Source organism: Euprymna scolopes, chromosome 10, assembly GCF_053919585.1.
Source record: "Euprymna scolopes isolate OS-2025 chromosome 10, ASM5391958v1, whole genome shotgun sequence".
Taxonomy (NCBI): Eukaryota; Metazoa; Mollusca; class Cephalopoda; order Sepiida; family Sepiolidae; genus Euprymna; species Euprymna scolopes.
The window spans coordinates 159888856-159914123 of record NC_136491.1 but is presented as its reverse complement, the minus strand read 5'-3'; the positions used below and the strand labels follow the sequence as shown (position 1 = coordinate 159914123).

Sequence of the window (25268 nt, the reverse complement as noted above, 5' to 3'; positions counted from 1 at the left end):
ATTTTGAATACACGCACATCAGATTGTGTTTTCTTGTTCACCACAAACAATTGCAGCTTGGATATAAGGGGCTATTTGGGATCGTATCTAACACGGAACTGTGGGAAGTTAGAAGGCGAGATGTCTGTATTTGATGCTGCTTTTTTTTTTTTCTTTTTTTTTTTACACAGGGTTCACCACTTATCAAGGACTGGAGAAGCAATACATCATTAAGAAAAATAAAAGAGAAGAAACTAATAATATTTTATTTCAGCTTGTCAATTAAAGAGACAAAAGGATTTTCCTGTGACCAATCTTTTCAAATTTCAGAATTCCGTGGCGTTACCTAAAATCTTGAAAAGAAAAAGATTTAAACATTTTCAACAATTTCGAATTTCATTTACTAATCAAGAAAAAAAAAAGAAGAAAACACATTTATTTTTAAAAAGATTTTTTTATTCATTTTTTTAATTAAATAAAAAAATAACATGAAAGTTTTTTTTAAATATTTAACAATAAACTTTGGAAAAACAAAAGGGGTGTAAGCAAATAATAGAATATCTTAGGGTAGATATGGCTGTTCCATTAATTACTAAAAATTAAAAACGTATGGAAATTGTGATGCAGGTAGTGACATAATAAAAAAACTGTAATTTTGTTAGACTTAAATTTTTCTATTTTTATATGAACTTGACAAAACACTTTATATTTTAACTATCAATTTATGAAGTTTTGCCAAGGGAGATCACTCTGGCATAAATACTTGTTTCTCTCCAAGGGCGATAACTCTGGCCCAATTAAAGTATACTGGCAGTTATATAGAAACGATTAGCTTCCAAATTTTATCACTTGTTTCTAATGACAGCACAAATTAATCAACCGCCTTTTTCTTTTGGAACATTGTTTAAATAGCCAAGGAATAATGATAATCTTCACAGAAGATTTTTTTCCCACCACTTCTTACAAAGTCTTAACTACCAGGCTTGGCTGAGAAGGAAAATGATGCAACATAATTTTGCAATCAAGAAGATAAGATGAACCGCCTTAATCAACCAGGTAAGTGCACTTTTTGTTGTGTCTATTTTTCGCTCTGATAACGTTCTAAACTATGTGAGAATTTTAGATAGTAAAATTATTATTTAAATTGCAAAATTATGATTTAAATTGCAAAATTATGATTTAAATGACAAAATTATCATTTAAATTGCAAAATTATGACTTTACTTATTTCGAGTTTGACTTTAAATAGTAAAATTATGTTAATTACAAGCCCAAAATCAAAATCCTCCTGGATTTTTGATTTTGTGACCTCGTTTGGGAGTGGAAGAAAAAAATGCTGCAAAATGATTACCAATAAACTCATGAACATAATTTCTTTTTTTTTTTTTTTTTCACAGGCACAAATGTTGTGCATTAGTGAGAACAGCAGCCATATTTAAAGATGGCCGACAATCATTCAAATAGAACATGATGATTTACTTAAACCCTAGTAGCACCCAAACTAATAAACATACAGACATCTAGTTTAGTACATTTTATTCCCAATTAAATTCTGCATTATTAAATATATAAATATTGGATTTTATATATTTACTCTGCTTTAAAGTTGAAATTATTTGTGAAAAAAAAACCTTCGATTTGTTTTGTGTATAACTTAAAAAATATATGTTTTTATCACATTTTTATATTTCTCATATAGAGACACTTAATCTTCACCAGTATTACTAGTCATACAAATTTATTGCTATATTTTGTATGTAGCAATATCATTTTAACCTGAGGTATTCGTTATGATTTTGTGTCATTTACATGTTGATCTGTTCACATCAAATGGGTAGAATATGCAACATTTGTCAATTTGTATAAAGAAATTCAGCCCATATTTTTTTTTATTTAATCTATGAAAAATAACACAGGTTTGCAAAAAAAAAAAAAAAAAAAATGAAGCTGTCATTTATTGTCATTTTAATGAAAGTTAAACAAAAAAAAAAAAAACATTTTAGTAAATAAAACCATAAATTTAAGAGAGTCCAGAGTCATCATCATCATCAATGTCATCTTTACTAATTTTATAACATGCATTGTATACTTTGTCTGCCATTTTTTCAGGAATGCTCTCTAAATAGGTTGTTGAAGCAGCTTCTATTTTCAAACATCTTAAACTTTTCTTTTGCAAATGCTTTGCACACTACAGTTTTATTTTTTGGCAAAGTATACAAACATCTGGCAAAATATGTTTTCATCTAGCTGGCAAAGATGACCGGTCAAAATTGGAACGAAAAACCCATGTTTTTTTTTTTTTTAAATGGAGCACCTGTAAAATAAACATATTCATCGGTTTAATGTGCATTTGAAATAACAAAGGATATGCAAAAGTTCAAATTTAAAATATCCCATCATTATTTTATAAATCAAGAACATTTCATTAAAAGTTTAATTCTTTTTTTTTTTTTTTTGTATAATTTAAGAAGAACATGAAGTAAAGCATGAAGTGGACAAGAATTATACGTTTACATTCTGCAATTAAATCGTCTGGTGAGTCATTCTTAATCAGATTAAGGAATGTTTACAAAATCATGCCTTATGTTTATTATTGAAATTAGTAGGTAATTTCAATATGCAATGCATTGGATTTTACTGGTGAGTAACCACTTATCAAGGCTAGAAGCCACTCTATAATAAGGTTAGTGACATGAATAGATTGTCAGGTGACTGGTTTCAGAAGTGCTAAATGTTACTATAGACACTTGTATCTATATTTAGTCATTAACAAATTACTTTTGCAAATTTAAAATTAAATTACTTAGAAGCATTGAAATTATAAAAATTGACAAGTAATAAGAGCTTTTTGAATGAAAGCCAAGTGTAGTATCTGTTTTGATAAGAGGTAATCGTTTTTGTTCTTGTTCAGTGGAAGGAGAAATCTTTTTAGACTGAGGTAATTTTTATTTTTGTTCCAATTCAGAATGCCTCTTTTTTTTTTGTGAGCTGAATTTTATCCATATTAAAAACCTATCTTGTATCTAAACATGCCCTTGTTGGGAGGCAAGTAAATAGGGACAAAGGCTGTTTTTTTTTTTTTTGGGGGGGGGGGGGCTGAGATGTTCTAAAACAACTTTTATATACAATTTTAATCACTAGTTTGAAACGAAAAGGTATTAATGTAGATTAACATTCTCACCTAAAAAAAAAATAGAGATTGTACTTGTACTTTTTAAGTGAAGTTTTAAAGTGAAGAACCAGAAAAACTTCGCAGAAGAAAATATTTTTTTTTTTATATTTTCAAATTTAGTTCTTGATCATTTCAGTGTTTTAGAGGAATTGACAGGGGGGGGGGGGTTTAAATTTTATGCGATTATGTGTGATTTTACAATCTGGACACTCAAACTTTAAAAAAAATAATTAATAACAGCCTCCACAAGATGGAGGGTGCTTTTCCATTAAATTAACAAATTCAAACAAAACTAAATTCACTTTTTTTTTCTACTATCAAGTTTTTCATGGTGTCCAATTCACATGTAATTGCATAAGAGAGCATAAGAAAATCTCTTCCAAAATGTATATCGATAAACCTCAACATTATAAAACACTTGAACTTACCTTCAAAAATGTCATTAGCATTCTTTTCTAGTTTTTTTTTAAATTTTTTCAATTTTCTGATAATTTGTGAAACGTGCATAACAGATTTTGCTGAAACTCAATATGAGGATGTATGACACTTGCATCACAAATTAAATCAAAGGTTTTTTTTGCAATTTCTCTCCATTTTTAACATTCTAGAAAGTGTGTCCATGCCCTCGCTGAAAAAGATCTAACATTCAATATCTTAGTCAGAAATATGTCCATAATGCATTCCTTTTCATCTTTGTTTAAAAGCATTTCTTCTTCACTGGAAGCAGCCATATTGAATTTTTTACTCACACTACAATGATTGTGATTGGTTGATTGTAAGCGGTAAATGAAAGAAATATTCTGATTGGTTACTTTTTAGTACGAATGCAACTTAATAGTTAGTAATTTTTGTGAATTAAAATTATAATTATTAAAAAACATACGTGTGAAATTTTTTTTTATATTTCTTATGATTTTATGCACATTATATCAAAAAATCATGCCCCCCCCTTTTATATTAAAAGTAAAAATTTTTGCTTTGGGCCAAAGGTCTACTACTTTAGATTTGCCTTTTCAATTGCAGACTTGTGATTTAGATTTATTATCATTGCTTAAAATTTTTAGATCGTAATTTTGTTTAATTTTAATTTTGTCAAGGATTCTTGACGTTAAATTCTACGGTTTTTTTCTCTCCTCCTTTGGAGAAAGACGTTTGTTTATTAGAACCCCATTGATGAGTAAACTAATAACGTTATTTTATTCTCAGTCATTATAAGACAACAAGGTCTTACAACTGGAAGATTAATACCGGTTATTAAAAGACAAACAAGTCTTACAACTGGTAAATTATTATTCTCAAAGGACTAACGAAGGGAACTAAGATGTCGGTTCACGTTGCACTTGAACTTCTGCATGTCAGTACAGTTAGGGAAGCAGGAACCTGGAATGGAATTCCAGAGTCTAGAGGTCATTAATAAATATCAGGAAAAATAGAGCGGGCAACACAACACATAGTTTTGCTATATCTCACTCACTATCACAAATGGTTACGTTTCCAACCCGTTTCTCTGACCAGCAAGAACAACAAGCATCACTTCTAGATCTGTTTCTGACTACAATTCCCGACGATTGTACAACAAATGCTGACAGCCCACTCGGGAGCGCTGACCATGCAGTGATAATGGTAGGAATCGCCCTAAATTCTAGACCCAAAACTAAACAGCCAGTGCTCAAAACAACGAGATATTATAAGAAGGCTGACTAGGAAGCCATCAGAGATCTTATCAGAGATGCCCCATGGGGAAATATTTTTTCTCTTCCTGCTGAAAATTGAAGCACATGTTCCCATGCAGAAATTTTATAGCAAGCCCCACTCTCCCCAATGGTTTACTTCGACCTGCGCAACTGCCATTGCTCAAAGGCAGCATGCATACCGTAGATTTAACCGACATAAGTCCAGTTCAAACAGACAGAAGTATATAGAAGCTAGAAGTAACGTTAAGAAAGAAATAGCGACAGCCAAGAGAGAATTTACTGAAACCACTAAAAAACGCATTGAAGGACAAAAATTAGGAACTCGTGACTTCTGGAAAATCTACAACAGTGTAGTAAATAATGGGTAATCAACAACTCCCCCACTAACCAACAATCACGAGGTTGTTTGCTCAGCAACCAACAAGGTTAATATGCTTGCCAGCCGGTTTGCTTCCAACTCCACACTGGACCCTTCCAACCACCCCCTGCCTGACTTTCCTTTGCGGACAGACGCCACGCTAGATGATCTAAAAATCACCCCTGCTCAGGTACATGCTATCATAAAAAATCTAGACATTTCAAAAGCATGTGGACCTGATCTCATCCCAGCTGTGCTATTAAAAAAGTGCTCAGCCGAAGTAGCTCTAGTTCTCTCCAAACTCTACAACAAATGCCTTAATGAATCATGCTTTCCGGGCTGTTGGAAAACTGCTTCTGTGGTACCAATATTCAAGAATTCTGGTGAAAGAACTGACCCATCAAATTATCGCCCCATTAGCCTCCTCCCACTTTTTGCCAAAATATTTGAGACCATAATTAACCATGCTCTAGTCCGGCACCTTACAGATGCTAAACTTCTGACTGACAAACAATATGGATTTAGACAAGCCCGTTCCACAGCTGACATCCTCACTGTAATCTCTGAACATATATACCATTCACTGGACAAAGCGGGGGAGGGCAGAGCGGTAGCTCTAGATATATCTAAGGCTTTTTGACAGGGTATGGCACAAGGGTCTCCTCAGGAAAATTAAATCATACGGTATCACTGGTAGAATACTTAACACAATTAAATCCTTCTTAGATAAGAGAAAAATCCATGTTGTCCTCGACGGTCGAACATCTAAACAGTGTGATATAAATGCAGGAGTGCCTCAGGGGTCTATTTTTGGACCTCTATTGTTCCTGACATTTATTAATGACCTCTAGACTCTGGAATTCCATTCCAGGTTCCTGCTTCCCTAACTGTACTGACATGCAGAAGTTCAAGTGCAACATGAACCGACATCTTGCTGCCCAAATCCCTACATAGTGCCCCAGTAGTTGCTGCCCCTGATAGTAGCCCCCTACACCAAAGTGGTAATGTGCCTTGTTTGGGGTGAAAATGCAATAAAAAAAAAAACCTCTAATGACCTCCCCCGACAAAACTGCCTCCGAGATGGGTATATATGCTGATGACACTTTAGTGGAACACACATAACATTTATGGATACAAATTTGAAAATTTATTGATAATTTGAGAATTGAATGTATTATTTCATTTTCTTTAATTTTGTTATGTAGAAATTACCTTTTACCTTGTGAGTTAAGCGAGAGTTTAATAAGATATTTACCTTCTGATAATTTAGTCATTAACGGCAGGTTCTTAAGAGAGATATTTGCTCTCCTATAATTTTTTAATTTACGATAAATTTATTTATCAACAATTAAATTATTTTCCCATATTCATAGTGGGTTTATTATCAAAAGGAAATAGGTTTCCTGGAAGATATTTTTATTCCAGTAAATTGTATACGTTTATTTCAACAAAGAATTTGTTTCTTCTTTGTTAATTCATTTATCCCCAAACATTAGCGCCTCAGGTTTTAAGAAGAAAGTTTTAAAAGAAATATTTCCTTTCTTTGTTTTTGGCAATAGTTGGCAGTTCGGTGCATTTAATTATCGTAAGTCTACAACGTGGGAATTTGCCCCGGGACTTAGCGTTAATAATTAAATTTAAGTTGTAGTTTTCTTCTGACTTTAGTTTTACCTAACATTGGTTCTGAAAAAAATATTTATGCTGCATTTTTTTCTTGTGTAAAAAAACAAAATCCTTCTATCCTCAGTCAGAGAAGGAAAAATTGATAGTTTTTATTTTAGGAAAAAAAAAAATTAGGAAAATTCTACTGCACTTTTGCAGTTAATATAAGAAATTTATTTTTGTCCTCAGTCTTGAAGAATAAAAATTCCTTCGGAAGTTATTCAATTGGTCCCAATCCAAAGTGCATCCTTGGAATTGGATTTTCTCCTTTGTTAAGCCCGACTTTGTATCAACTTACACTTTAGGGGAATAATTGATAATTTTATTTATACAATTTTAGTGTTTAAAATTATTACTAACGCAAATCTCAGTTTAATGCGGATTTGTTTTAACTTTCTATAAGAGAAAATTTACTTTAAAATTTAGGTAGAATTCTATGTGATAATTTTTCGGCTTTAGTTTATATTTATTTCATATTTTTAAAAGCCTCAGCATGTCTGCAAATTATTCTTACTGTACATTGGTAGAGGAAAGGTTATTTGCTATGGATGCTATTATTCTCAATCAGCTTTATGTGTTCAGACAAAAATTGTCCTAAAGTTCTCTTTCGACAAAATATGACTTAGATTAGAGAAGGCTTAGATACGTTTCTTGACTTGACTGAGCAAGTCTATGCTTGTTTTTCTCCTGAGACTGTGGATATGGAATTTCTAGACGCAGATGCTTATCGGGTAGATGCATTCCAGAATAGTGTTAGAGAAGCCGTGCGTAGTTATAGCTCGTGGTAAGCTAGGTGAGTCTATTAGTATCCCGGTGCTCTTTGATACACCGACGATAATGCCAGTCAAGGTTTCCGATCCAGAACCAGAATGCCTGGTTGCTGAGACCAATTCTCTAAGTACTGGCAAATTCGGCTTAGTGAGGGTCCGGCCGCAGTTAGAAAATTGTGCGGCAATTAAATTTAATTTGCCTAGATTGCAGCTTGCCGTATATCTAACTCGAAAGAATTTAAATTTGTTAGAAATTTTTAAGGACTCCAGTTTGGTCCATAATTTGTTGAGTATGGAGCCCTGGAATTTTATGCAATTCATGGAGGAAGGGAAACAGTTAGGGTTTTTTAAGCAGTCCGCTGATAGTCAGGGAAACTGTTTAGATTTGGGCACTTGCCAAGATGGCCAAGCCCTGGTATCTGCATGCCTTGATGAGCATGTTATTCCGAAGAACTGGAGTTTAGTTTGTCGCAACTCCTTTTCAGAAAAGCACTGGAAGAAGTACTGCATTTGGTGCAATCATGCACCTTCGGAGCGAATGTCACTCCGAAAGTTTCAGGACTTCTGGTCCTTTATCACCTTGTCTCCATGTTGGGGTGAAAGGGAGACTATTTTGCCGAGAGTTTGGCAAACTCAAGCTCCACTGGATGATTTCAATAAAGTGTTGGCAGTTTAATTTTCAAGTATTTGTTAGCTACATGATGTGTAGTGCAGCCCCTCCGAAGATCTGTGAGGGTGCATATTTTGTTCTGCAACATTATTCGGGTTTTTATAGCCCAATTTATTTTGCTACTACGTATGAGGATGAAGTTTCTCCTTTCAGGATGACCTTTCCTGTTTTAATTAAAGCTATTTCATGCCTCAAAGAGTATTTGAGGATAATCCTCTACGTTGCTTCTTGCAACATTATTCGGGTTTTTATAGCCCAATTTATTTTGCTACTGATTCTTCCCCTGGAGCAAAAGTAATGTTTTTGGGAAGATTTTTCAAGTGTGCGGTGAAATTCCTGATGCTGGAACCTGAAGCTTTGGATCTCACCCAGGAGATTTCTGAAGAATCTCTTTGTAAGAGACTTGTCAATCTTAGTTTGTCGAGCTTCATGTGTGAAGCTCAACAGACACTTAATGTTACATTTTCCCTGTGCAGTTTATGCAGGAAATATACCTTGGTTTTAAGTAGATTAGGAGCCTGTGGTAGCTTCTTTGATCAAAGGAAAGGTTACGTTCGACCCGCTCTAATTTTCGGAGTGAATATAACTGGGTTATTATGGATTAGAGAAATTATTCAGACTTGCCCGTCCTCGTAATTTAAATTCCATAATAAAAGACAGCCATTTTTCATTTTCTTACATAGATTTTCATCTAAAAACATAGAAGATTAATATTTTTCAAAATTTTGATTATGTTTATATTTCGACGTTCCAAAAAAATTAAGCCCCTTTAAATTTTAACCTGATCTAAGTTTTTAACTTTTGTTACAGGATTTTTTTTTTCTTTTCTTGTCGGGAGAAATTTTTAATAGAGAAATAATTTTTATTTATTTTTTTATTTATACCCATTCAACATCTCGTCATTTGGGTCACTTCCATCATCATCAGCATCGGTATAGTTCGCTTTCTAGCAGCCAGCTCCACTCCTACCTCCTGGAGGGGAGGAGGAGGAGGAAAGGGCTTTTGCCCTTTTTCGTCAGTTCGAATCTAGCCGGCCAAGAAAAAGGACGCTATTCGGCTCCGTCAAAAAGGATTCTTGACGTTAAATTCTATGTTTTTTTTCTCTCCTCCTTTGGAGAAAGACGTTTGTTTAGAACTAAATAATACAAGAATTTACCCCGTATTTGTACACATAAAGCCTACCAAAGCGGCTTTATGGTCTTCTCTCCCCTTTGAATTAAAAGGAACATGAGCCTTCACAAAGGAAATTACTTCTTTCTCCCATTTTAGGTCAAAGAAACTTTTTGTTTGTCCTTTCGGAAAAGAAAAAAAAAGAACATTTTGTCAAAGAAAGACTGAACATTTTATTAAAAGGACTGAATTCTAAACAAGGACGGTTTTCCGTTTTTTATATGTTCTTTTCTTTCAGCCTTTCTTACAAGTAAGGATTGACGTCTTTTTTTGTATTTTTTTATATTTATTTTTTAATGTTTCTTAAGAGTATTTTAACCCCAGCCCTGGGAAATAAAGGCAATCGATAACTTTTTGTTTTAATAAACTTGGATCATTTTAAACTTATTCGGGTCTGTATTTCTTTTGCTCATTTCCTCTAGTTACTCTTTTCAAAGAAATTTGCCATAAATGCTTTTTTACCCCTTTTTTTCTTTCCTTTTTGTTACCATGAAAAACGGATTTTGGTGACGAATCCAAAATTTCGTCAATACTTTATCCTTTTAAAACCCAATATTAAAGTCTGTCTGAAGAAATTCTCTTCCACTGACTGAGGACAGAAAAAGCGAAATATGATGGCAGAACAGTTGTTACACTGTGATCTGACCTCGGAAACCAAAGATGCAACCAGCCAGAAGTATTTCATCAGCCATGGAAAAAGAAGGAAAAACGATTTCGTCAGTTCTATTTTTAGAAACGAGATGCGAAACAAAGGAAAAAAAAACGGGGTGAAACCTCCCTCCCTAACCCATTTCGACCAGAGTCCGGTCTCATTGCTTCTCTGGACCCTTACGCAACATGACGCGGTTTCAATTTTGGCAACGTCGGAAAAGAAAAAAAAAATATCCCGACCGAAACACTTAGCTATCTATTTCCCAAAGTGGGAAATACCCTAAATTAACTCCTCTAAAAAGTTATATTGGAATACCAAAAATAAATTTCTTTCTCCTACGCGGGAACCCAATCGAACTGAATGTGTCACCCAGCATTGAAAAAAACTGAATTTGTTATTTGGAACTTTCTTCTCTCATAAGAGAATTCATTCGGACTAAATGTATCACAAATTGTTAAAAGAAAATAGACAAAACAAACGAAAAACCAAAAAAAGGAGGGCAGAAAAAAAAAAGAAAGAATAGTAAATTTTTTTTTGTCTCTCTTTTCTGTTCTTTGTGGTTGTGGAATTTAGTCATGGTGTCAACCCTTTGTCTTTTATTACAGGATTCTCCCTTGGTTTACAAGTTAAAAATTTTGCCAACTCCATTAATTTCGAATATATTTTTTTTTCTCGTTAAATCTTTGTTTCCCTATCCTTAATAAATTTATTTCATATTATTTGAAAGTGTTTGTCTCGTTCTTTCTCGCAATTTTATCGCGTTCGATTTCTTGTGTTTATTTTGCCTCCCGCTTGTCTCACAGGAACCTACTGCTGTTTTCTTGTTTCAAACCTTTTTTGTACTAAAAAGGAAAATTGAACTTTACTGAGACTTTGAACACACCTCTATGCAGAAAATTTGTCTGTGATAAACGTTTACTTTTCATAAGTTCCTTTCCATATCGTTTGCTTTTTATTATATTTAATCTCCCCGCCCCATCATGTTTGTCACAAATGGGCTCTCGTCCGGGGATTTTTTAAACAAGTTGTGAGTTTAACCCTCACTAGGGGCTCCGAGCTATAAGTAGTCGTTGTAAGTGAGACACACGGGAAATAACGAGTCTTGTAAGATTAGAGGATAGCAAAATGTCTGAGGTGGAACAGTTTCTAAACTTGCCTACATGCGACGGCCTTCAGAAATTAATTAAAGATGATATCATAGCAGTAGGAAGGCATTACAGCCTAAAAAAGAAACAAACTAAAAAAAGCACAATTAATTCCCATAGTAGCAGAATATCTTAAAAGTCAAGGGATAGAAGCAAATAGTTTTATAGAATCTCCAACAGTTGAGGGACTATGTAAGCTAGCCAAAGATGACTTATTCCGGGTAGGAAATTGCTACAGACTGAATGTGATGCCAGACATGGGAACATATGATTTAGTTAGGATGATAGCAGACTATCCTTTTAAGAAGTGCATGATCAATGAAGACGACCAGAAAAGTCGAGAGGAATCCCACGAGCACAGGGTAAAAACGAATACCAAGGTGGAGGAGAAGTCCCCACTCGAGATAGCAACAAGCGCACACAGTGTCGGTGAAGCCGTCACAAGCAATTCTACACCAAAGAAACTACTCTGCTCGAGAACGATAAAATACTCATAGCAGCAGTGGAAGCTCCATGTGAAGAGTCGTGTACCACGTGTCACAACGGTGTACACAATATAAATATCGCAACTCGAGACGAGTCGATCAAAAATGGGCCATTCGAAGCAATAGATGAGAAGTGCAATCTGTTAGAGCTGACAGGTGGTGAGATCCTGTCAGATGAAAATAGTTTTGATGGTATAGCACTTACAACTGAGAATAATATAAACATATAAATAATATAAACATATAAATATAGAGATATATATTATAAACATATAAATATAGAGATATATATTATAAACATAATAAACAAGAATAAATAGAGAGTGGCACTCGAAACTTTAAAAATGTTTGCACTGCAGGTATTCAGAGCTGGGCGTCCTAAAGTTGTCAATGATAGCACTCAAAGTTTTGAAAATGTTTACGCTGCAGGCATTCACAGGGCTGTTCGTTCTGAAGTTATCGAGAATAACACTCAAAGTTTTAGAAATGTTTATGCGGCAGGCATGAATAGGACTATTAGTTCTGGAAGAAAGTTAGAATGCTTTCGGTGGAGTGATATGGCTGGAGGTCATATCAATGAGATACCCCTACGTAATAAGACACAAGGAGTTGCGCCAAATTGCGAAAGAAATAGAAAATTGACGTGAGTGCTGATACTACTATCGGTAAAGTTTCTAAGAAGGGGGACGCACATCTCCATGCTGGTCTATCTTTGGCTAGACCCTCCCACACATTCACATCGATGCCAAAAGCGATCAGATCCCGTTTGATGTGAATGTATTAATTAATTAATACACAAATTAATATACAAAATAATTAAGACACATTTATTATAATACACGAAATAATTAGTATATGAATTAATACACAAATAATTTAATTTATGAATTAATTAATGTTCAAATTAAAATAGGAATTAATAAAGAAATTGATATACAAATAATTAATTACACAAATAATTTAATATACTAATAATAATTACAGAAATTTATTACTATACAATTTAATTTATGTGCAAATTAATCAATACACAATTTAATTTATGCACAAATTAATTATTAGTGGTGGGACGATTAATCGGAATCATTAATCATAAGAATCGTGTATTTTAGGGAGAATCGGAATCGCGTCATTAAAAATACCTTAGATTTACGATTCTTTCATTACGATTCTCTTATATTTTTAAGTTGAACTGTTTGTTTGAAGTGAGATTAATGCTGTCAAAAGTTTATGATAAAAACGTCATAGAACTTTTCATAACATTTAATGATGTACAAGAATTTTATTAACTACTTTAAAGGTAATCTTTATTTATCTGAATGAGTTTTCTTCTTCCGTTACATACATAGGTGCGGTATGTTTGTTCCGAAACTTCGAGCCATGATTAGTTATCGGTTTGCATTATTGTAAAACTTTAAGGGCTGCGAGGTAACATTGTTTTCATTTGTGAGTGAAGTTTATTTATGTATTAAACAGCCTAACTACGTCAAGTCCATGAAAAAGTTGATGAATACTTAACCCTTAGAGAAAAAAGATTTTACAGTGCTCTCATTGCAAGTAAATGATGTTAAAAAGTATCGACTAAAAAAAAAGGGGGGGTACTTCTACACTTTATCACTGAAACTGGAGACGCCATTTTATTTTACACACCTCTCATTGAAATCGAAGGGAGAAACCATATTTTAAACTATGACTGAAGCATGAAATAAACAACAAAATTAAACTAGATAAAGATTTTTCAGTTTCATTTAAATTAATTTTACGTTGGCCCTTCAAAGTTGCTTTAATTCAAAGATATGTTTTTAAAATTATTTATTTGTTCGAAAAAAAAAAAAAAACTCTTTTATAAAAATCCAATGTTGCTTTCCTTACAAAATTGTTTTATTAAAATTATATTTTCTTACGCAAACTTTTCAATAAATGTTTTCACAATTATATTTTGATAAATTTTTATACAGTAAATGTTTTGGTTTTCAAATGTCACTCGCCCAGTTTAGACAATTATAAGTGTCATTTTCATTTTCTGTTTTTAATAATAATAATGATGATAATAATAATATATATATATGTTTCATGAAAAACTTTCCCGTTTTCATTAATTAAATCGAAACATTTCCAATTAAACAATTACGGATATATGTTCTCTTTCACTTTTTTTCATAGTTCTTTTCGGGAGTAATTAATATCTAGTTTAATTTTTTTCTTATTTATTTCCAACTTCGGTCATAGTTTAAAATACTGATTTCTTCCTTGGATTTGAACAAGTGCGCGCAATAAAATGGTGTCTCCAGTTTCGGCGATAAAGTGTAGAAGCACCACAAAGGGGGTGCTTATCTTTTGGCAAGTTTTTTTCTTTTCTTTTACCGACAATCTTCCATAAATGAATGAAAAATCTCAGAAGTAAATGAAAAATGTCTTGTCAATCTTTTTATTTTTGAAAAATAAAACAAGCAAAGTCAAATTATTTAAACAATAAAAAGTTTAATAGGATAATATATGTACTTTCTATTTTCTGAATAAAGGCTGTTTCAGGAAATATTTCTAAAACTAAAGTGTAACTGATCACGTGGTATCAGTTCACAAAGTCGGTCGGCTTTTTTTTAAGTATCCAAAAACAAAAACGCTACAACTACATATAATGCTGACTGACGGTTCCGCTTAAGGTCTTTCGAAGACGACAAAAGAAAACAATCATTTTGCTATCTGTTAAATAAATGCGTTAAGTGAATTTAATTGTTTTTCTTTTAGAAATTTACATTTCATTAAAATATTCTGCGAATGAAGCAATTAAACATTTCTTTTGGAACTTTTTTGCACAATAAAAACAAAAAAAATTTATTAAAAAAGGAAAACAGTTTAACTTTTTTTAAAAATCCTTTGAACCCTTATTTTGCAAACTAACTAGTCACACAGAACCGATCAAGTAAAGGACTGTAGGGGCTTGGTCGACATTCACCGATGCCTGGTATCACAGCTGTGATGTGAGCATAGGTGAATGTTTCCCAACCCCTAACAAAAAATAAAAATAAAAAGGTTGTCAGAAACAAACTTAAAGCGGAGGTGATTTCGAAAGTTCCATAAATGACTTTTATTTAACAATAGAAATAAAAAATTACCAAAGATTTACTTTTTTATATAGAAATAAAAATGTAAATTAAGACATTAAATAAGAATAAACATTAAAGGACGGTAAGTATATAATTATATAATAAAATAAATATAAGTATATAATTATATAATAAAAATAAATATAAGTATATAATTATATAATAAAAAAATATAAGCATATAATTATATAATAAAAAAATATAAGTATATAATTATATAATAAAAAAAAATATAAGTATATAATTATATAATAAAAATAAATATAGAAATATACCAATTTATTTAGATTTTAAAAAATAACATTATTATTGTTAAAAATATTTTTAAGTCAAATAAATAAATTGGGATAATTTGAGACGATTGAATATAAAAGGCTAAACAAAGATTTAGTTATTTTTAAATTTCATTTAGAAATAAAAAATATTCTAAAAAGTGGAATAAAAATCCTTAACGATTGAAGCTGCGAAAAAAAGTGTTAAATTTTAAAGAGTTATCGAAGATAAAGAGAAAATAAAACAAAAAAATGAATATCAAAAGATACACAAAACATGTTATTCCCCTTGAAATTTCATGTTATTGAATTTTTGTTAAATTAATCATGATTTATATTTTGTTTATATTTTTTAATATATGAAATAACTCCTGAAATAGATTTTTATTAATTTCATGGTGCATGTTTAATTCATGATTAAAATACTTGTTAAAGAAATTTTATGAAAATCGTTTTCGAGATTCCCATAACTGTATTTCCACTTTTTCGCTGTACCAAATTTTATCGCTGCACAAAAACTTTTGATTGTATAACGGTATATTTCAAAACAACAATTTCACGGGAATCGGAATCATACTTGGTATCGGAATCGTTAATCAACATTTTCCTGGAATTAGAATCAGACAAAATTTAGAAATCGTCCCAACACTATTAATTATGCAAATTTGTTAATACAAAAATTAATATGCAAAAAAATTATTATATAACTAAATAATTATACAAATTAATTATTATACAAAATTATTTATACACAAATTGTATTAATATGCAAATTAATTACTATACAAAGTATTTATATAAAAATTAATACATAAATAATTAATACACAAATTGATACACAATTTATTTATATACAAATTAATTAATACCAAAATTCTTGTACAAATTAATTAAAGTGTAATTTAATTATTACACAAATACAAAAATGAATTATGCACAAATTAGTTATACACAAATAAATACACAAATTTAATACATATGCAATTTATTAAATATGCAAAAGATTAATACAATTAATTAATACACAAATTAATTAATATGCAAATTATTAATGCACAAACTAATAAATATACAAATTAAATACTACACAAATCAATTAATACACAAATTAATTAATATGCAAATTATTAACACACAAATTAATAAATATAAAAATTAATTACTACACAAATTAATACATAAATATATAAATTATTTAAATTTATAATATGAGAAATTATTAATGTATTAATAAACAAATTCATTAATACATGAAATTATTATTACATAAATATAAAAATTAATATGCAAATTAATACACAAATAAATTAATATATAAATCAATTAATACACAAATTAATTAATGCACACATTAAATAATACACAAATTAATTAACATACAAATTAATAACACTAAAATTTTATTAATATGCGAATTAATTATTACATAAATTAATTAATCTACAAATTTATTAAACAACAAATAAATTAATATACAAATTATTTAATAAGCAAATTTTATTTATATGCAAATTAAATCATATTCAAATTTATTAATACATAAGTAATCAATATACAAATTAATTAATATGCAAATAATACACAAATTAAATATAAAAATTTTATATACAAATTAATTCTTTACTTCCAAACAAAAGTGGTGTCAAGTATATTAGAATGAAAACAAATATTACATTTAAATTTTCTGCAAATAAGTAGTTTTCCGGGTATTAAGCAATAACTGGTGGCCATTGTTGTATGTGCAAGCGCGCATTCACCCCCACCCCCACCCTCGATTTAATATTGTAAATGTTTGTTTACTATCTTTTTTTAGATTTTAACAATAGTTTACATTATGGTATGAATGTTTTCTTTAATTATGATTTTAGGAATGTGAACATCATTTTTGGCCTGAGGATGTAATAAAGGAGAAATCAAGACTCGATGATACAACGGGTAGTACTATTACAGTGAAACTAAAAAATCCATGTCTTCAGTGCTATTTCAACAATTCTCTCAAATTGTCCCTTGTATTTAACAACGGTAACAACGTCCAGAGAATCACCAAACTCAAAGAGAATTCCAGTAGAGAATGCTGCTATTAAACACGCTATAGAAGAAAGCATATTTGATGCTGCAGCAGAAACAAATGGAATTTTTTTCTTTCGCGAATTAATGCCTCTCCCCTGTGTTATTTGGCCACATACTGACCAATCAGGGGTGTGGCGCATTAATCCTTTCTCTCCCCTAAGGAACTCGGCAGCATCCGGTTTGAGGGAAAAAAACTCCTTCTTACCGAGAGAGACGCCAAGCAAATTTATAGTTTATATTAAAAAAACCTTCGACTAGAGAAACAAAACTTTGTGCTTTAGACTTAATATGCAACATAACATTAGCTACTTATATTTTCTCTATCGCTTCCCCTAGATTCTGGACTGTACCTTAATAAACAAAGTCTCTGACAGCATAGATACAGCATTCTTTCTCGATACTAGTGCACAAGTACATGTATTTGGTTACTTCAATGTCCACCACAACAATTGACTTGGATTCTCTACTTACACAGACGTAGCTGGTAGCATAACACATAACTTCTCTATATTTCATTCCATATCACAGACTTCGAGATCTATTTTTGACCATATTTCCCAATGATAGTGTAATGAATGCCCATACCCCATTCGGGTATGCTGGTCACACTCTGATAATGGTACAAAGCGCCCTTAATTCGTGATCCAAAACTGAAGAGCCATTGCTCAAAGCTACAAGGTATTATAAGAAGATTGACTGTGAAGCTATCAGGGATCTTATCAGAGATGCCCCCATGGGGAAATATCTTTTGTCTTCCCAATGAACTGTGTACAAATGAGATCACTGAATAATTCAAAACAGCAATTGAAGCACATGTTCCTACACAGAAATTCTATAGCAAACCCCACTCTTCCCAATGGTTTACTTCTACTTCTGCAGCTGTCATTGCTCAAAGACAGCATGCATACCACAGATTTAACCAACATAAGTCCAACACGAATAGACAAAAGTTTACAGAAGCTAGAAGTAATTGTAAAAAACAAATAGCAACAGCTAAGAGAGAATATACCGAAACCACCAATAAATGCATTGAAGCACAGAAATGGAAAATCTACAACAGTATAGTAAATAATGGCCAATCAACAATTCCCCCACTATCCAAAAATTATGAGGTTGTCGGTATATCAACCAGGAAGGCTAACATGCTCGCCAATTGGTTTACCACTCACTTCGAGATCTATTTTTGACCACAGTTCCCAATCATTGTGTAATGAATGCCCATACCCCATTTGGTTTACCTCTAACTACATATTGGAACCAGCAAACCACTCCCTCACTGATTTTCCTTTGCGAAAAGACACCACACTAGATGATCTGAAAATTATTCCTTCTAAAGTACATTGTATCCTAAAAAATATAGACACTTCAAAAGCATGTGGACCTGATCTCATCTAAGTTCTGCTATTAAAAAAATGCTTTGCTGTGGCTGCTCTAGTCCTCTCCAAACTTTACAACAAATGCATTAACGAATCTTGCTTTACTGACTGCTGGAAAGATGCTTCTGTGGTGTTGGAATTTTTCTGTTTTTACACCAACAATTGTATACCCCCCCCCATGTGTATATATTTATATTTTTTATGCTGTTCATGATTTATATTTATTGCTTTATTGTTTTATTCGATTGGTTTTCTACCCTTTTTTATTTGTACGAAACTACCACGATTTTTTAATAAAACACTGCTAGCTCTGTTGTGCTAAGGTCATAAGGTCCAGGAGCAGAAGCCTTCCTTTTCGAATTCACCAGCTACGAAGGACGTGCATCCCATCAGCTGAGCATGAATCCTAAAGCCTTTCCCTCCAAGGAGTAGAACTCTCTACAACACAGTAGACGTGACGAGGTGGATCTCCTTTCAACTTTTATTAGACACCCAACGTATCATTCTCATGTTATTTCTTTCCATGCAACACATATCCACAACCATCAACTATCATGACTGATTCACTTATCTTATCTAATACATATGGCTTTTGGAAAACCATCCTACCAGTGATAGAAAAAACGGTAAAGATTAAATGGGAGTGGGGTGAAAGCACTGGGGGCCCTACCACTTTACTCACGATGAGAGGTGTGGATTGAGAGAGAGCGAAAAGAAAGGAAAAAGTCCCTCTTGAGATTGGTTTATGGATAAGTCGATACTAGTACACAAGTACATGTATTTGATGACTTCAACGTCCACCACAGTAATTGGCTTGGATTCTCTACTTATGTTGAATCATTTCTCCTAGCAAACACCCTGAATATCTTAGCGCTAAGTGAAACAAATCTACACTCCTCCATTCCACCTAACCACTTTAACATGCCTGATTATCTCCCACTTTGCCGTAGTACCCAGACAGATATATGCACAGACTTGGAGTCTATATTAAAAACATCTTCGACTAGAGAAACAAAACTAGAATCAGACGATCAAGCCTTTATGTGATTTAGACTTAACATGCAACATAACATTAGCTACTTATATTTTCTCTATCGCTTCCCCTAGAAGCAGGACTGTATCTTAATAAACAAAGTCTCTGACAGCATAGATACAGTATTCTTTCTCGATACTAGTGCACAAGTACACGTATTTGGTTACTTCAATGTCCACCACACCAATTGACTTGGATTCTCTACTTACACAGACCCAGCTGGTAGCATAACACATAACTTCTCTATATTTCATTCCATATTCCAGACGATTACCTTTCCCATATCAAAAGGTCTCACTTCGAGATCTATTTTTGACCACAGTTCCCAATCATTGTGTAATGAATGCCCATACCCCATTATGTTTACCTCTAACTACATATTGGACCCAGCAAACCACTCCCTCACTGATTTTCCTTTGCGAAAAGACACCACACTAGATGATCTGAAAATTATTCCTTCTAAAGTACATTGTATCCTAAAAAATATAGACACTTCAAAAGCATGTGGACCTGATCTCATCTAAGTTCTGCTTACGTGTCTCGGGTTTTAGTAATTAAATTAAATTTGAACCCGAGACACGTACTCTTCACTAATGTCAGCCTTTAAAGTGTCATGTGGAAAGAGGTGCCCCGTTATTATGCTATCTTTAATATATTAATTAGATATTAATACTCATGTATTATTATTGCGCTTCCTTATGAATAAACGGAAATAAACATAAGAGCTCAAATGCCACCAGTGTATTGTCAAGATAAGAAGGCAGACCGAACGTCTGCAGAAAACGACGTATGCGACGAGTTTGAAGATAAATTCTTCTACAAGGGAGAATACATACCTAAAAGTATATATGCGGATCTACAATTCACAGAACACCTACGAGAAAAACATCCAAATATACCAGAAAGTCATATCCAATCATTCATAGATAACGCAAAAAACAAAGAATACGAAGGTAAATCGTTATCTATAGATTACGAAAAACAGTTACCCAAACCAAGTCAAAGCGATTTAGAAGAGGTTTACAAAAAACAATTACCGAAACCACCAACAGACTGGACATTACCGGGACATGATTTCTTAGGGCCAGGATCAGACCTAGACGCGAAAAGATTTCACGTACCAAGAAGCAAGCTAGACGCAATAGCAAAAGAACACGACCTTGACTACGAAAAACCACACGAGGAAATAGACACGAGAACAGCAGACAAAAAATTTCAAGAAAAAGCAGTCAAAACTGGAATTCTCGGAGTCGCCGCCGCAGCTGCTATCGAGGCTAAACACAAGCTCAGTCTTGACGAAACATTTAGACCAAGAGGTGCACAAAGTGTTGACTCGCCAGGTCCTTCCGATACTACTCACCGGGTACATCACGGTGGTGATAGCATCGGTATGTTTGAAGAAAGTGGTACAGGCGCTACGAGAGCGACGCAGAATGCAGCACAATCTGGAACAGGAGATGGAACGTTGTTTACAGTCGTGGGAAAAGCACGACCTACAGCCACACCTAAACAACCAATCACGACCACATTCACCCGAACCTTCAAAAACTTTATAAAAGGAACAAACATGGACGAAGGAGTAATAGACTTCGTCCGCACAAAACAAAGAGAAATGAAAGTCCGACCTAAAATCGGTAACATGTCAACAACGAAAAAGATTAAGTTAATGAATATAGCAACATACAACATGGCCGAGGGGATAGGAGTAAGTCAGGACTACATATTACCATACCATATGATCGGATGGATACAAAACACACAACAAGAAGTAGTCTTCCAAAACGCAACACATTACAGAGTAGAATCGATCGGCTTCAGATTATATGACATCAAAATATACGAATGGGTAACGATAAACGGAGAAGAAAGATACATTAAAAATGACAGCCTAGCGATGGAAGTATACATAGATCCCGGAAACTACGTAGGTTTCGGGAACCTGGACAGCATATCACACCTGCCAAACAAAGGATGGACAAAAGCGTATCCAAGTAAATTTACGGAGGGCGAACTTCCTAAATATACTTACAAATACAACATGAACCACTGGCACCTAGGAACGCTAGGATACAGCATGGACAATGAGGGGGACAAAATACAGGTGCCAGCTACATTACTACACGATTGGAGAGACCAAAATACAAACAAAACATTCATCATGGCAGGAATGGAACTAAACCATGGATGGAAGAATCCCTCACTATTCAGAATGCCGATGACAGACGTGACTACAGCCTGCGGCTCAATATTTAACAACTCATCGTACACCAATGAAGACAACCACGATCACGGCAACACAACAGACGGGAGTTTGAACGTATGCACAATGGGAAGTTTCGACACACCAAGTCTAAGCGAGGATCTAAAAATATGGCAAAGAGGAGACAAACGTAAGGTCGTACACACGGACGTATCAGAAGACTACAACTTACTCAAAGTGAGCAACATAAACAGTAACTACACACCGGTCACAAGATACGATCCCCTAGGAGAAGAAAGTAAGGACAACCCAGGGTTCCAAATACTAGGCACATATTGCGTAGTGAACAGAACTCTACTAAACTATCAGTTACACATGACAGAGGACCCGCCGAAGAACGTGTACATCAACCTACCAATGTTGAACAGACCGAACGATAAAAACGACAACATCTACGCAGAATTTAAAATTGATTACGACGCGACTGTAACGGCATATTACGATCAATACGAACATCCACAACAAATAATAACACAATGCAAAGATGCAGCAACATCTGGATCCGGGGACGCCAACTGGGACCAGCACACAATCACGCAACCCGGACGCCATCTCCACGGAAACGCTATAAAACAATGCCTACATTCTAGAACAACCAGTACCACGTACACGGCAGACCCATTCAGATGGCACACCTCAAACTATGCAAACGCGTAAACACTTGAAAAACATCTGTAACTACTTAGAACTAAACAAGTCAGGACAAGTCGTCAAGAAAGATTATTTAGATCCGGGATTAGAAAACAATGACATGCCAACCTTATATATTCTAGCGATATACTTCATAATCTCATTATAGGCCTACACGCTGACATGTCAACATGGAACCGATAACTAGCAGAAAACAAGACATGAACTCCGACTTCAACAAACAGTTCTTCGATACCAATAACACCAACGGACTCACAGCATACACCTTCATATACAGGTTTCAGAAGGAACAAGACTTCACTTGGACAGACCACGGCAAGTACAGTCATCCATCTGTAATTGTACAACATGGAGCTGACGAACAGTTAAAATACGTGCTGAAAATCCTGTCAACTACCGTCAATATGCATCTACCACGAAAGAAGTTTCGCAAATAGCAAAAACTGCCAGGATGCACCACATTTCCATATCATCATTTGAGCAAGACAACATCCCACATCGAACTACGCTTTCGGTCAACTCAAAGAATACCTCAAATCAGAGAGAGCACAGCGACAGTACGAGATGACATGTCCGACGATCTTTAAACCAGATGGACTGATAGACTACTTCAAAAAGAGCGAGGTAAATAGACAATTACTCTGCACAAACAACTTGACAACACTAGCACAAAAAATGTTTATGGAACGATTAACGAACGGTGAATTTACAGTAACACAGCAACAAGACGAACATTATAAAATTAACGTGGCAAGCAATACGGTCAGGCAAAACAAGTTCGCTTTCATAAAATCTCTAATGAAGGCAGCCGGAGCCACGGACCAAGGTCAGATTATGAAATACGTATTCCAACAAACAGACGCTAAAATAAAAAAAGAATGGTCTGTAACATATCGAAGTACACCGAACATAAAAGCGTTAATGAACGACACAGCAGCGGAAATAAATGCAGAAACGCAAATTACACCGATATGGCAGCAAATCGCAGAAAAGAAACAGAAACTAAACGCAGAAACAGGAACGACTTATTGGGACGTAAACACCTCCTGCGATATCTACGACGAATGGTGTACATTTCATAAGATAGACCTGATACAGTTTGGAAAAGACTTATTCAACGTCGGTCACAAAATAATGCCGAAAATAAACGCATTCCACTTACAAGGCTCAACCACAAGCGGAAAGTCCTATATACTAAAGTCGGTAGTCGACGGACTACTAAACAGCGGAACAATACGAACTGAAAAGTCCGACAGCTTCTGCTTCGGAAGCTGCGCCGATAAATCAATTATTTACACCGACGAGTTATGGTTTACTAAAAAAACGTAGAACAAGCAAAATGCGTATTAGAAGGGACGAACGTACTAGTAAATGTAAAACACCAAAATGAGAGATTGATCGAAAGAACACCATCATTATCAACAAGCAAGACCAATGTCTGGAATGTAGTACCCGGAGAGGAACAACCGTTAAGACACAGAATGATAATTTATAAGACCACAAGAAAAATGGACATACTAAAAGAGTGGTGCATATGTAAAAGAAACCCCCTCATGTGGTTAACCATATGGAGACCACACATAGATTCACTATTAAAAAATACCTACAAAAAAGTTTGATAATAGCTAGGAAACCAAAGAGATCAGCACTTTTCATGCAAAGTGCACTAGACACATTAAGTCCGAACAAAAGAGCTAAGTACGTCACAGAGGAAGACAACGACGGGGACGACATACTAACAGTAGAACCAGACAGTTCACCAGCATCGCCAGCTAATTTTTCCATATTACCAGAATCGTAATAAAACACTGCTAGCTCTGTTCTGCTAAGGTCATAAGGTCCTGGAGCAGAAGCCTTCCTTTTCGAATTCACCAGCTACGAAGGACGTGCATCCCATCAGCTGAGCATGAATCCTAAAGCCTTTCCCTCCAAGGAGAAGAACTCTCTACAACACAGTAGACGTGACGAGGTGGATCTCCTTTCAACTTTTATTAGACACCCAACGTATCATTCTCATGTTATTTCTTTCCATGCAACACATATCCACAACCATCAACTATCATGACTGATTCACTTATCCTATCTAATACATATGTCTTTTGGTAGATTAATCCTACCAGTGATAGAAAAAACGGTAAAGATTAAATGGGAGTGGAGTGAAAGCACTGGGGGCCCTACCACTTTACTCACGATGAGAGGTGTGGATTGAGAGAGAGAAAAGAAAGGAAAAAGTCCCTCTTGAGATTGGTTTATGGATAAGTCGATACTAGTACACAAGTACATGTATTTGATGACTTCAACGTCCACCACAGTAATTGGCTTGGATTCTCTACTTATGTTGAATCATTTCTCCTAGCAAACATCCTGGATATCTTAGCGCTAAGTGAAACAAATCTACACTCCTCCATTCCACCTAACCACTTTAACATGCCTGGTTATCTCCCACTTTGCCGTAGTACCCAGACAGATATATGCACAGACTTGGAGTCTATATTAAAAACACCTTCGACTAGAGAAACAAAACTAGAATCAGACGATCAAGCCTTTATGTGCTTTAGACTTAACATGCAACATAACATTAGCTACTTATATTTTCTCTATCGCTTCCCCTAGAAGCAGGACTGTACCTTAATAAACAAAGTCTCTGACAGCATAGATACAGTATTCTTTCTCGATACTAGTGCACAAGTACACGTATTTGGTTACTTCAATGTCCACCACACCAATTGACTTGGATTCTCT

The 25268-nt window shown here is 33.9% G+C and overlaps 1 long non-coding RNA gene across 6 annotated transcripts in view; it reads right to left on the bottom strand.

The window, feature by feature from the left end:
• Positions 1-413: 413 nt before the first annotated feature.
• The window catches only part of LOC145286337 (uncharacterized), a 126749-nt gene continuing 101894 nt past the window's right edge, over positions 414-25268 (bottom strand). For 3 of the 6 annotated variants that reach the window (XR_013869147.1, XR_013869144.1, XR_013869146.1), the window contains one exon: positions 414-2293. This is a non-coding gene — a long non-coding RNA (uncharacterized LOC145286337). Of the gene's footprint in view, positions 2294-15395; positions 15744-25268 lie in introns of those variants that run through there. The other 3 variants (XR_013869143.1, XR_013869148.1, XR_013869145.1) reach the window with 1 other exon arrangement.